Source organism: Bombina bombina, chromosome 4, assembly GCF_027579735.1.
Source record: "Bombina bombina isolate aBomBom1 chromosome 4, aBomBom1.pri, whole genome shotgun sequence".
NCBI classification, from domain to species: Eukaryota; Metazoa; Chordata; class Amphibia; order Anura; family Bombinatoridae; genus Bombina; species Bombina bombina.
Window position 1 is genome coordinate 817,983,560 of NC_069502.1, and position 12,594 is coordinate 817,996,153.

The 12,594-nt window shown below is 37.9% G+C and overlaps 1 pseudogene; it reads left to right on the forward strand.

Moving 5' to 3' along the window:
• Nucleotides 1-994: 994 nt before the first annotated feature.
• On the forward strand, nucleotides 995-2,174 carry LOC128657103 (oocyte zinc finger protein XlCOF22-like; annotated as a pseudogene).
• Nucleotides 2,175-12,594: the final 10,420 nt, after the last annotated feature.

Genomic DNA, 12,594 nt, shown 5'->3' on the forward strand with positions numbered 1-12,594 from the left:
CCATAGCACATAAGCCTATGAGCCCAGCTGTTTGTAGTTCACCTTCATAAGAGCCGACTACAACAGTGCAACTCTCAGCAGGACCCTCTACCCCTTTGATCCCGGTATTGTTTTTTATATACCATGTATGTTCATAGCGCTGCGAAACCTGTTGGCGCTCTACAAATACCTGATAATTGCCTGAGTAATACAGCTGGCTGGGGAGCTGCTGATTATCCCAGAAGGTGTAGTTGACACGTGAGTGAGATTCTTCTCTATGATGAAGATTTTATATATTGCTTAGATATACACCACCTGGGGCCATTTTCTTTGTTTTGTTGTTCTCGAGTTATCCTTGTTTTAACTATAAGCACAAAAGCAGTAGTTACAATTATTTTAGCCCATAAACTAATCTTTATATTACTAAAAGTTTTTGTGGACACAATATTAAAAGGAATAGATATATTAGGTAGAAAAACAACAACATTATATTAAAGTTAGTTCAGTCTTTGACTAAGTGTGAATTATTAGAAATAGTCCCTAATGTCCAGTAAACTGCCCTTAAGCCTTAGCATAGAAAAGGTCTAGTTGTCACAGTGTCTACTACAAGTGTAGGGGACTGATTAAATCAGAACAGTGTATATGTTCTCATGATAAAATAATTATCTAATTAATAACATTACTCCCATTGTGTTTCTTATTGACAGGTGAATTCACAAACTACAATAATCCTAGTCATGATCAGAGTCCAAATGCTTCTTTACATCTTCAAAATCAAAGAAGCCACGTGGGAAATTTATGTACTGAATGTGGGAAATGTTTTTTTAAGAAATCACATCTTCTTAAACATCTAAAAATTCATACAGGAAAAAAGCCATTTTCCTGTCCTATATGTGGGAAATGTTTTAACTGTAAAAACATTCTTGTTGCTCATCAGAAAAATCATACAGGTGAAAAACAATTTTCATCTTCTGATTGTTGGAAATGCTTTACTCAGAAATCAAATCTCATTACACAGAAAATTCATACAGGGGAGAAAGCATTTTCATGTTCTGACTGTGGGAAATGTTTTACTCGGAAATCAAATCTCATTGCACATCAGAAAATTCATACAGGGGTGAAAGGATTTTCATGTTCTGACTGTGGAAAATATTTTACTCTGAAATCAACTCTTATTAAGCATCAAAAAATTCATACAGGGCAGAAAGCATTTTCATGTTCTGACTGTGGGAAATGTTTTATTCTTAAATCAACTCTTATTATGCATCAGAAAATTCATACAGGGGAGAAAGCATTTTCATGTTCTGACTGTGGGAGATGTTTTACTCAGAAATCAAATCTCATTACACATCAGAAAATTCATACTGGGGTGAAAGGATTTTCATGTTCTGACTGAGGAAAATGTTTTACTCGGAAATCAACTCTTCGTATGCATCAACAAATTCATACAGGGGAGAAAGCATTTTCATGTTCTGACTGTGAGAAATGTTTTACTTTGAAATCAGCTCTTATTATGCATCAGAAAATTCATACAGGGGAGAAAGCATTTTCATGTTCTGACTGTGGGAAATGTTTTAATCGGAAATCAAATCTCATTACACATCAGAAAATTCATACAGGTGTGAAAGGATTTTCATGTTCTGACTGTGGAAAATGTTTTACTCAGAAATCAACTCTTCGTATGCATCAACAAATTCATACAGGGGAAAAAGCATTTTCATGTTCTGACTGTGGGAAATGTTTTACTGTGAAATCAGCTCTTATTATGCATCAGAAAATTCATACAGGGGAGAAAGCATTTTCATGTTCTGACTGTGGGAAATGTTTTACTCAGAAATCAACTCTTATTATGCATCAGAAAATTCATACAGGGGAGAAAGCATTTTCATGTTCTGACTGTGGGAAATGTTTTACTGTGAAATCGGCTCTTATTAGGCATCAGAAAATTCATATTAAAAGAAATCAGAGTTTAACCTCCGAATAATATGGTAGTTGTCACCCACACAATACCAAGTGCTGATGACTGCATGTGACCCCCTGGGGCCTGCAGTTTTGGAGCTGTTTGAGATCTCTTCTGCACCTCAAGCATTTATGAGGTGACCCCAGGGATGATTTGATTTAAAAATTATGATTTAAATCACTAGTCTGTAAGACCGATTTAGATCATGGTTTTCAGATTATTTGTTTATAGTTATACCAGGCTATTACTAAATTGGTTATATATCATTAGATATGCATAGATAGATCATTGAAATGAATTAAATTATTTGGAGGTGAATTATCTCCAGTTTAATTGGTTAATCATTCACATTTTTATCAACTTTTCACCTGTACTTTATTGGAAGTAGGAAAATTATTACATTAATAACAATTTAAATAGTTTTATTTTACTAAAACTAACATTTTTCATTTTTAATGCTTGCCCCTCCCTCCTCACACTTAGGTCCTTGTGCAGATCTATTCCCCTACAAACAATCTTCTATTAAGTGAACTTCGTGAAACTTAGTATGGGTTAATTCTGTGTATTTAGATTTGCAGGGGAGCAATGGCATTAAAGGAAAGTGAAGTCAAAATAAGTTTCATGGTTCAGAAAGAACATGAATTTTTAACAATTTTCCAATTGACTTCTCTTATCTAATTTGCTTTGTTCCTTAGGTATCCATTGTTAAAAAGCCTACATAGGTAGGCTCACTAAAATGCAATGCACTACTGTGAGCTAGCTGCTTGTCACGGTCTCGCCCATTGTATTCAGACAGTCCCCAGTAGAGCATTGTTCTCCTTCAACAAAGGATTCCAAAAGAATGAAGCACATATCATAATATAAGTAAATCTAAAAATGTTATGTTTTATCTAAAACCCAAAAGTTATATTTCATGATTATGTCCCTTTTATGTCTATTTATCAACTCTGTATGTTTATTTTTTTAGAGCATTTTGCTGTGCATGTTATTTCTGCAGACACAAGTTCCCAGGACGAGAACTACAGAATGAATCATGTGATATCATTAAGATTGAAAAATTCTCCAAAATAATCTGACAGAAACCTTTTGGAGAGCATGATATTGTGAATAGATTAATGGAATTAATTAATAAAAACATTACAGTAATGAATAACAAGCATCTTGCTATATAATTAAAAAAACGAATCTATATTTCAGGATTAATAACCTTTGGATTATAATGTAACTTTAATCCAGGGTCCCTATGTAGGTTTGAATAGCCAAGGGGGCACCTGGAGCCTCCATGTTATTTTTAATTTCTGCTTATTTTAGAAATGTTGCCTAATACAACTATAGATCCACAACAGTTTTGACTATAGAATTGAGAAAGAAAATCTCACTGTTTTGTTTACAACCTTGTTTATTTAAATTGTAATAAAAAGAAATCCATCAGAGAGATGGCAGGAACATTGGGAGTGGCCAAATCATCAGTTTGGTACATTTTGAGAAGAAAAAAAAAACTGTCTCTGCAACACAAAAAGGCCTGATAGTCCATAACATTGGTGGATGATCGTAGGATTCTTTCCATGGTAAGGAAAAACCCCTTCACAACATTCAGCCAAGTGAAGAAAACTCTCAAGGAGGTAGGCATATCATTATCCTAATGTATCATAAAGAGAAGACTTCTCAAGAGCAAATACAGAGGGTTCCGCACAAGTTGCAAACCATTCATATACTTCAAGAATAGAATGGCCAGATTAGATTATGCCAAAAAATATCTAAAAAAAAAGCCAGCCCAGTTCTGGAACAGCATTCTTTGGACAGATGGCACTAAGATCATGCTGTACCAGAATGATGGGAAGAAAAAAGTATGGGGAAGACTTGGAACAGCTCGTGATCTGAAGAATACCACATTATATGTAAAACACGGTGGATGCAGTGTGATGGCATGGGCATGCATGGCTTCCAATGACAATGGGTAACTAGGGTTTATGATGTGACAGAAGCAGCCACATGAATTCTAAAGTGTATAGGGATCGTCAATGACACAAAACATACTGTGAAAGCAGCCCAGGAGTTTTTCAAGGCAAAGAAGTGGAATATTATGTATATATACTATGCAAAAAAGACAGCACTCACTGGTCATTTGTAAGTAAAATTTAGCTTTTAATAATACAAAAAGTTAAAATCTTTGGAAAAACATGACGTTTCGATGCCTAACTGGCATCTTTTTCAAATGTCCCAAAAGGTAAATCCAAAGTGGTCACACCAGCTATGTGGTGTTCCCCATGAGAGCATAAAACTACTGGCTGAATGTGTTATATTTATACAAGTCATAATTGACATCAAGGCTGTGTTCAGCTGTGGATAATCACTTGCAAATCTGATCAGCTGGTTCCATTCCCACCCACAAGCTTTATACTTCATTGCGCTGTTAGTTGAGCAACTGCATGGCTTATTTGCATATGTGGGAGTGATCTGCACCGGAGTAGTGTCCAATGATCTTACAATGTTTTCAGGCATCATCATACACGCCCACTTGTCTCTGCTGTGAGCGAAACTTCCCCAAACAGAGGGATATTAGCCTGTGACTTATGAACTGCTTCTGGCACAACAATGCCGTATGTTTCACACAGGTTGGTGAGGGGTCACCTTTGTCACTCAACGTAGAAGCAGCATGTTCACCTTGGCGCATGATGTACTGAACATTGTACTGGGATGTAATACACATTCAAAAGTTGTAATGAGGAGATCAAATGTCCCACCTATAGCGGGTACACTCTCGCATTTATTCATAGAGCAACAGCTAATGCAGGAATATCAGGAAATATCGATGGAGTGTAATACACATTCGTTCTATTCAAATCAGACAACACGAATGCCCCACTTGTAGCGGGTACATCCACATTGGTTAATATGAAGCTCCCATGCAAGATTAGCAGAAAATGCTTAATAGAGCACAAAATCCAGCAACATGTGGGGATGTTGAATAAATGACATCTAATAACACATTAGCCAAGTAGCAAAGGAAGAGGAAAAATGTAGAGAAGAAAAAATGGAAAAAAATGAAAAAAGGTTAAAAACATAGTAGAAGCTGGAACAATGAGCAAATTCAAAAACTGTCCATTTTAAAATCCAATGATAGAAACATTTTGTGCATTTTTATTCATTCATTAGTGGATCATTTTTATCCAATGAACGGCCCAAAGTCCAATTTAATGTTTAATCCTTTAGGAGAGACTGTGTCCAACATGTAGATCCATCTGGACTCTAGTCTAAGTAACATATTGTTGCGGTCTCCCCCCCTTTTTGGAATAGGTAGATGATCAATAATCATGCAGCGTAGACTGGAGATGCTATGTTTCTGTGTAGCAAAGTGTCCGGCAACTGGGAGATCAGATGTTCCATTTTTCTGTGCCTCCCTAATGGAGCATCTGTGATTTGCCATTCTATCCTTGAAAGGGGTGGTCATTTTCCCCACATAGACCAGAGAACAGGGGCAAATTAGGATATATATGACATATGAGCTGTTACAATTCAGACGGTATCGAATGGTATATCTTTTATTCTTGTGTGGATGTTGAAAAGAATCTCCAACTTGCATGGAATTACAGTTAACACAATCACCGCATTTGTAGCAACCACTTTTTCGAGATTTTAACCATGTATCACCTTGATGGGAACTATTGGGCTCATTTTTTACCAATAGGTCCCTGATACTCCTCGCTCGTCTGTAAACCACTCTTGGAGTGTTAGTTTTCCAGGATGCCAGGCTGTTGTCGGTCTCAAGTAAGTCCCATATATTGTGAATGGAATCCCTTATGGTCTCATGTGATGGAGAGAATGTGGTAATGAAGTTTAACTTTTCTTCAGTCGTGTTTTTTCTTTCTTTATGTTTTAGGAGCGAATCTTGGTTACACATGTGGAGTTTCTGTCTCGCCATATTAATATCCTTAATGTCATATAGCCTTTCCTCCAATTTCTTACACATAGCATCCAATTGTTCACTGCAGATTTCTGGTTCGGAATTATTCCTGATTACTCGCGTAAGTTGAGAGGAGATAATGCCTACCTTTTGGTGTCGTGGGTGATAGCTAGAAGCCAGCAGCAGCGAGTTTCTGTCAGTGCGCTTAGTGTATAAAGATGTACCAAATCTAATGTGTTGTTCAGTTCTGACTTTAAAAATATTTATATCCAAAAAGTGTATTTGTTCATGATCACATTCCATTTTGAACCTAATAGGGCCTTTGATCTGATTCAGATGTTCTACCCATAGTATCAAGTCCTGTTCACTGCCACGCCAAATCAAAAACAAGTCATCTATGTATCTAGTGTACATCAGGATGTTGGGATGTGTGTAGGGTTGCATAATATGATGCTCATACCAGAGCATAAAGATATTGGCATAGACAGGGGCATGTTCGAGCCCATGGCTGTCCCTGCTATCTGCAAATAAAAATTACTTTCAAAAGAGAAATAATTTTTAGTTAAGCAATGTTCCATAAGTTCCAAAAGGAACTCTAATGGAGGACCCCTATATTCTGGGTTCCCCGTGGCCATGGATCTAACAGCCTCCAAGCCATCCAAGTGGGGGATGACAGTATAGAGGCTGTCAACATCCATGGTCACGAGGATATCCCCATCAGTCAATAAATGAAAAGTTTGTAGTTTACGTATCATCGCAGATGAATCTTGTAAATATGATCTCGAATTAGTAACTAGGGGTTGAAGGTGATGGTCAATGTACTTCGCTAATCCTGAGCATATAGAGTCCCTGGCAGACACAATAGGTCGCCCAGGTGGGTGTGTCAGTGACTTATGTATTTTGGGTAATAGGTATAGTATTGGTGTTTTTGGAAAGTCTATGGATAGAAAGTCACTTTCTTGTGTGGTAAGATATCCCATATGGAGTCCAAAATCAATGGATTTATCAACAAGTATTTTATAAGACAATGTGGGGTTAAAAGATAACCTTTTATAAGTTGAGGCATCGGAAAGTTGGCGGAGTGCCTCAAGCTTATAGTCATCGTAGTTTTGAATCACAATGGCACCCCCCTTATCAGTAGGGTGTATGGTGATTGTCGGGTCATGCATCAGCGTATCAAGGGCCACCTGTTCTGTTTTAGTTATATTTGAATAAACTGGTTTAGATTTCTTTTTTAAGTCAGTTCTAATCATCCTTGTAAAACTACGTATGGAGGGATTTAAAGTAGGTGGGTCAAAAGTTGATGGTTTCTTAAAGCTGTAATTACTGTCAGTTTTATTTTGATCCTTGAAAAATTATCTGATATTTAACTGTCTTTGGAAACGGTAAATGTCAACCTCAGTCTGGAAATTATCCGGCTTAGGTGTGGGTATAAAAGACAAACCCTTGTTCAATACTTTGTTTTCATCAAAGGACAAGGGTCTAATGCTCAAATTATACACTATGTCAGTTTTTTTGTGAGTGATTTTTCTTCTTGTACCCCCCTCGTCTGATATGCCTCCTTCCAAGTTTTTTGACTGACTAGTAGTAAATGAGTTTTTATTTGCTGATCTAGTGGTAACCGTACCCCTTTGGGGTTGTGTGGTCCCTATCTTAGTTTTACCAGAATTAGAATCACTGCCTGAGCTTTTGCAATTGCTGGTGTCTATGGTGTCAACAGTGTTCTTGATAACTCTTGTTTTTGTGCGTCGCCTAGGGATGTGTTCCCTACGTCTATCGCCACTCCCATAAAGCCATTTGTACTACCTTTTTTCTCTGTAGTCTGTCTCTACTGTGCAGAGTTTTCTATTTTTAAAAGCCAGCAATTCACTATTATATTTCTTGACTAGTGTATCTAATTTGGTGATCCAATTGTCAGTTTTATCATCTATTAACACCTGATAACTTTCAGCCTTAATTATCTCTATCTCAACTTGTATTTTATCCTCTACACAGGAGACTTCCTGTATGGTGAGTAAAATTAGATCATAGGAGCATTTATTAAGGATGCAGCACCATTTTCTGCAAAATTCAGGATTAGTTCTTCCTAGTGTAGGTACATTAGCAATCCTAAAGCCCCTTGGTATTAGTTTGTTTTTATAATAGTTAGACAAATAAACAGCGTGTAGGTTGTAATCAATTTTGCGTTTGTTTAAATTCAAAAGTTTGTGATAACTGTCAATAGGGATATCTCCCCTCAACTCACGCAAGTCAGTGGTGTTCAGGATCTGTGCAGCATTGTCCTCAGTGAACATCAACGTGTCAGTGTTCACTTGATCATCATCTATCCGATGTGTATTAACTCCTGGGGGGGAGTAACTGATCGCACCAGCTTCCATAGAAAAAAATAAGGAAAAAAATATAGGAAAAAAGGCTGCTAAAAACAACAACAGCTCAAGAGAGTTTCTGAAGCAGAAAAATGCTGTCACAGTGAACAGAGCTCACACTGCTGTGTGTCTTCAGAAAACAGCTTCTATGAATTCCATAAAAGGAATGCAAAAAATTAATAGTCAAAAAAATATAATGTAATAAATGCTTGGGTGCAATTTTCAAAAAATATATAAAGCAAAGTCCTGTGTAGGAATGCACACCATATATTTAGTAGCAGCTGCTAGGGTGCAATGTCAAAACAGTATGTACTATGCAAAAAAGGCAGCACTCACTGGTCATTTGTAAGTAAAATTTAACTTTTCTCCAACATAGGTGTGTCCGGTCCACGGCGTCATCCTTACTTGTGGGATATTCTCTTCCCCAACAGGAAATGGCAAAGAGCCCAGCAAAGCTGGTCACATGATCCCTCCTAGGCTCCGCCTACCCCAGTCATTCTCTTTGCCGTTGTAATCGATACTCTTGTTCAGGCCAGAAAGCCTGTAACTAGAAAGATTTACCACAAAATTTGGAAAAAATATATCTGTTGGTGTGAATCTAAAGGATTCTCTTGGGACAAGGTTAAGATTCCTAAGATTCTATCCTTCCTTCAAGAAGGATTGGAAAAAGGATTATCTGCAAGTTCCCTGAAGGGACAGATTTCTGCCTTGTCTGTGTTACTTCACAAAAAGCTGGCAGCTGTGCCAGATGTTCAAGCCTTTGTTCAGGCTCTGGTTAGAATTAAGCCTGTTTACAAACCTTTGACTCCTCCTTGGAGTCTCAATTTGGTTCTTTCAGTTCTTCAGGGGGTTCCGTTTGAACCCTTACATTCCGTTGATATTAAGTTATTATCTTGGAAAGTTTTGTTTTTAGTTGCAATTTCTTCTGCTAGAAGAGTTTCAGAATTATCTGCTCTGCAGTGTTCTCCTCCTTATCTGGTGTTCCATGCAGATAAGGTGGTTTTACGTACTAAACCTGGTTTTCTTCCAAAAGTTGTTTCTAACAAAAACATTAACCAGGAGATTATCGTACCTTCTCTGTGTCCGAAACCAGTTTCAAAGAAGGAACGTTTGTTGCACAATTTGGATGTTGTTCGCGCTCTAAAATTCTATTTAGATGCTACAAAGGATTTTAGACAAACATCTTCCTTGTTTGTTGTTTATTCCGGTAAAAGGAGAGGTCAAAAAGCAACTTCTACCTCTCTCTCTTTTTGGATTAAAAGCATCATCAGATTGGCTTACGAGACTGCCGGACGGCAGCCTCCCGAAAGAATCACAGCTCATTCCACTAGGGCTGTGGCTTCCACATGGGCCTTCAAGAACGAGGCTTCTGTTGATCAGATATGTAGGGCAGCGACTTGGTCTTCACTGCACACTTTTACCAAATTTTACAAGTTTGATACTTTTGCTTCTTCTGAGGCTATTTTTGGGAGAAAGGTTTTGCAAGCCGTGGTGCCTTCCATTTAGGTGACCTGATTTGCTCCCTCCCTTCATCCGTGTCCTAAAGCTTTGGTATTGGTTCCCACAAGTAAGGATGACGCCGTGGACCGGACACACCTATGTTGGAGAAAACAGAATTTATGTTTACCTGATAAATTACTTTCTCCAACGGTGTGTCCGGTCCACGGCCCGCCCTGGTTTTTTTAATCAGGTCTGATAATTTATTTTCTTTAACTACAGTCACCACGGTACCATATGGTTTCTCCTATGCAAATATTCCTCCTTAACGTCGGTCGAATGACTGGGGTAGGCGGAGCCTAGGAGGGATCATGTGACCAGCTTTGCTGGGCTCTTTGCCATTTCCTGTTGGGGAAGAGAATATCCCACAAGTAAGGATGACGCCGTGGACCGGACACACCGTTGGAGAAAGTAATTTATCAGGTAAACATAAATTCTGTTTTAATAATACAAAAAGTTAAAATCTTGGGAGAAACATGACGTTTCGATGCCTAACTGGCATCTTTTTCAAATGTCCCAAAAGGTAAATCCAAAGTGGTCAGACCAGCTATGTGGTGTTCCCCATGAGAGCATAAAACTACTGGCTGAATGTGTTATATTTATACAAGTCATAGCTGACATCGAGGCTGTGTTCAGCTGTGGATAATCACTTGCAAATCTGATCAGCTGGTTCCGTTCCCACCCACAAGCTTTATACTTCATTGCGCTGTTGAGCAACTGCATGGCTAATTTGCATATGTGGGAGTGATCTGCACCAGAGTAGTGTCCAATGATCTTGCGATGTTTTCAGGCGTCATCATACACGCCCACTTGTCTCTGCTGTGAGTGAAACTTCCCCAAACAAAGGGATATTGGCCTGTGACTTATAAACTGCTTCTGGCACAACGATGCCGTATGTTTCACACAGGTTGGTGAGGGGTCACCTTTGTCAATCAACGTAGAAACTGCATGTTCACCTTGGCGCATGATGTACTGAACATTGTACTGGGATGTAATACACATTCAAAAATTGTAGTGAGGAGATCAAATGTCCCACCTATAGCGGGTACACCCTCGCATTTATTCATAGAGCAACAGCTAATGCAGGAATATCAGGAAATATCAATGGGGTGTAATACACATTCGATCTATTCAAATCAGACAACACGAATGCCCCACTTGTAGTGGGTACATCCCCATTGGTTAATATGAAGCTCCCATGCAAGATTAGCAGAAAATGCTTGATAGAGCACACAATCCAGCAACATGTGGGGGATGTTGAATAAATGACATCCAATAACACATTAGCCAAGTAGCAAAGGAAGAGAAAAAATGTAGAGAAGAAAAAATGAAATAAATGAAGAAAAAAAAAAAAAATGAAAAAAAAGTTAAAAACATAGTAGAAGCTGGAACAATGAGCAAATTCAAAAAGTGTCCATTTTATAATCCAATGATAGAAACATTTTGTGCATTTGTATTCATTCATTAGTGGATCATTTTTATCCAATGAACGGCCCAAACTCCAATTTAATGTTTAATTCTTTAGGAGAGACGGTGTCCAACATGTAGATCCATCTGGACTCTAGTCTAAGTAACATATTGTTGCGGTCTCCCCCCCTTTTTGGAATAGGTAGATGATCAATAATCATGCAGTGTAGACTGGAGATGCTATGTTTCTGTGTAGCAAAGTGTCGGGCAACTGAGAGATCAGATGTTCCATTCTTCAGTGCCTCCCTAATGGAGCATCTGTGATTCGCCATTCTATCTTTGAAAGGGGTGGTCGTTTTCCCCACAGAGAACAGGGGCAAATTAGGATATATATGACATATGAGCTGTTACAATTCAGACGGTAACGAATGGTATATCTTTTATTCTTGTGTGGATGTTAAAAAGAATCTCCAACTTGCATGGAATTACAGTTAACACAATCACCGCATTTGTAGCAACCACTTTTTTGAGATTTTAGCCACGTATCACCTTGATGGGAACTTTTGGGATCATTTTTTACCAGTAGGTCCCTGATACTCCTCGACCGTCTGTAAACCACTCTTGGAGTGTTAGTTTTCCAGGATGCCAGGCTCCTGTCGGTAAGTCCCATCTATTGTGAATGGAATCCCTTATGGTCTCATGTGATGGAGAGAATGTGGTAATGAAGTTTAACTTTTCTTCAGTCGTTTTCAAGGATCAAAATAAAACTAACTGTAATTACAGCTTTAAGAAACCATCAACTTTTGACCCACCTACTTTAAATCCCTCCATACGTAGTTTTACAAGGATGATTAGATATTCAAATATAACTGAAAAAGACAAAGACAGCGCATCCCATCTAAGAATAAAAGTTTATTTGAACAAAAATAAGGCCTTAACATCAATCTCCAAGTCCGGTCTGGTAACATACTCGTAGCATGGTTCAGAGCGGTTATACATATTTGAATGCTTGATCATCATTTCTATTTTGTAAGTGTGTTTTTAGCAAGCGCTATTTTCGTTCAAATAAACTTTTACTCTTAGATGGGATGCGCTGTCTTTGTCTTTTTCAGTTCTTTCTACTCTAACATGGAAGTTTCCTTGTAAGAACAGCTGCTCCTTCTCCCATACTTCAGGCAAGATTTGATACGTGAAACAGGCACAGGATTCAAAAAGCATATGGTAACAATTTACTGATTTCTCAATCATTTATGAACTTGAAACGATCATCTGGATACAACAAATTGACACGGTACTGTGCCTTTTCCATTGAGAACAATTCATATCATACCATTTCATGACTCATTTTTTCATTTTTTATTTTTTGCATCCATCATCTGCATTTCATTTGACCTGGACTGTCATTTTTTGACTCTAACTTGGGAAGCGCTGAATATTTGCTGTTTGTTTTGTATTATTCAAATACAACTAAAACAGAACAG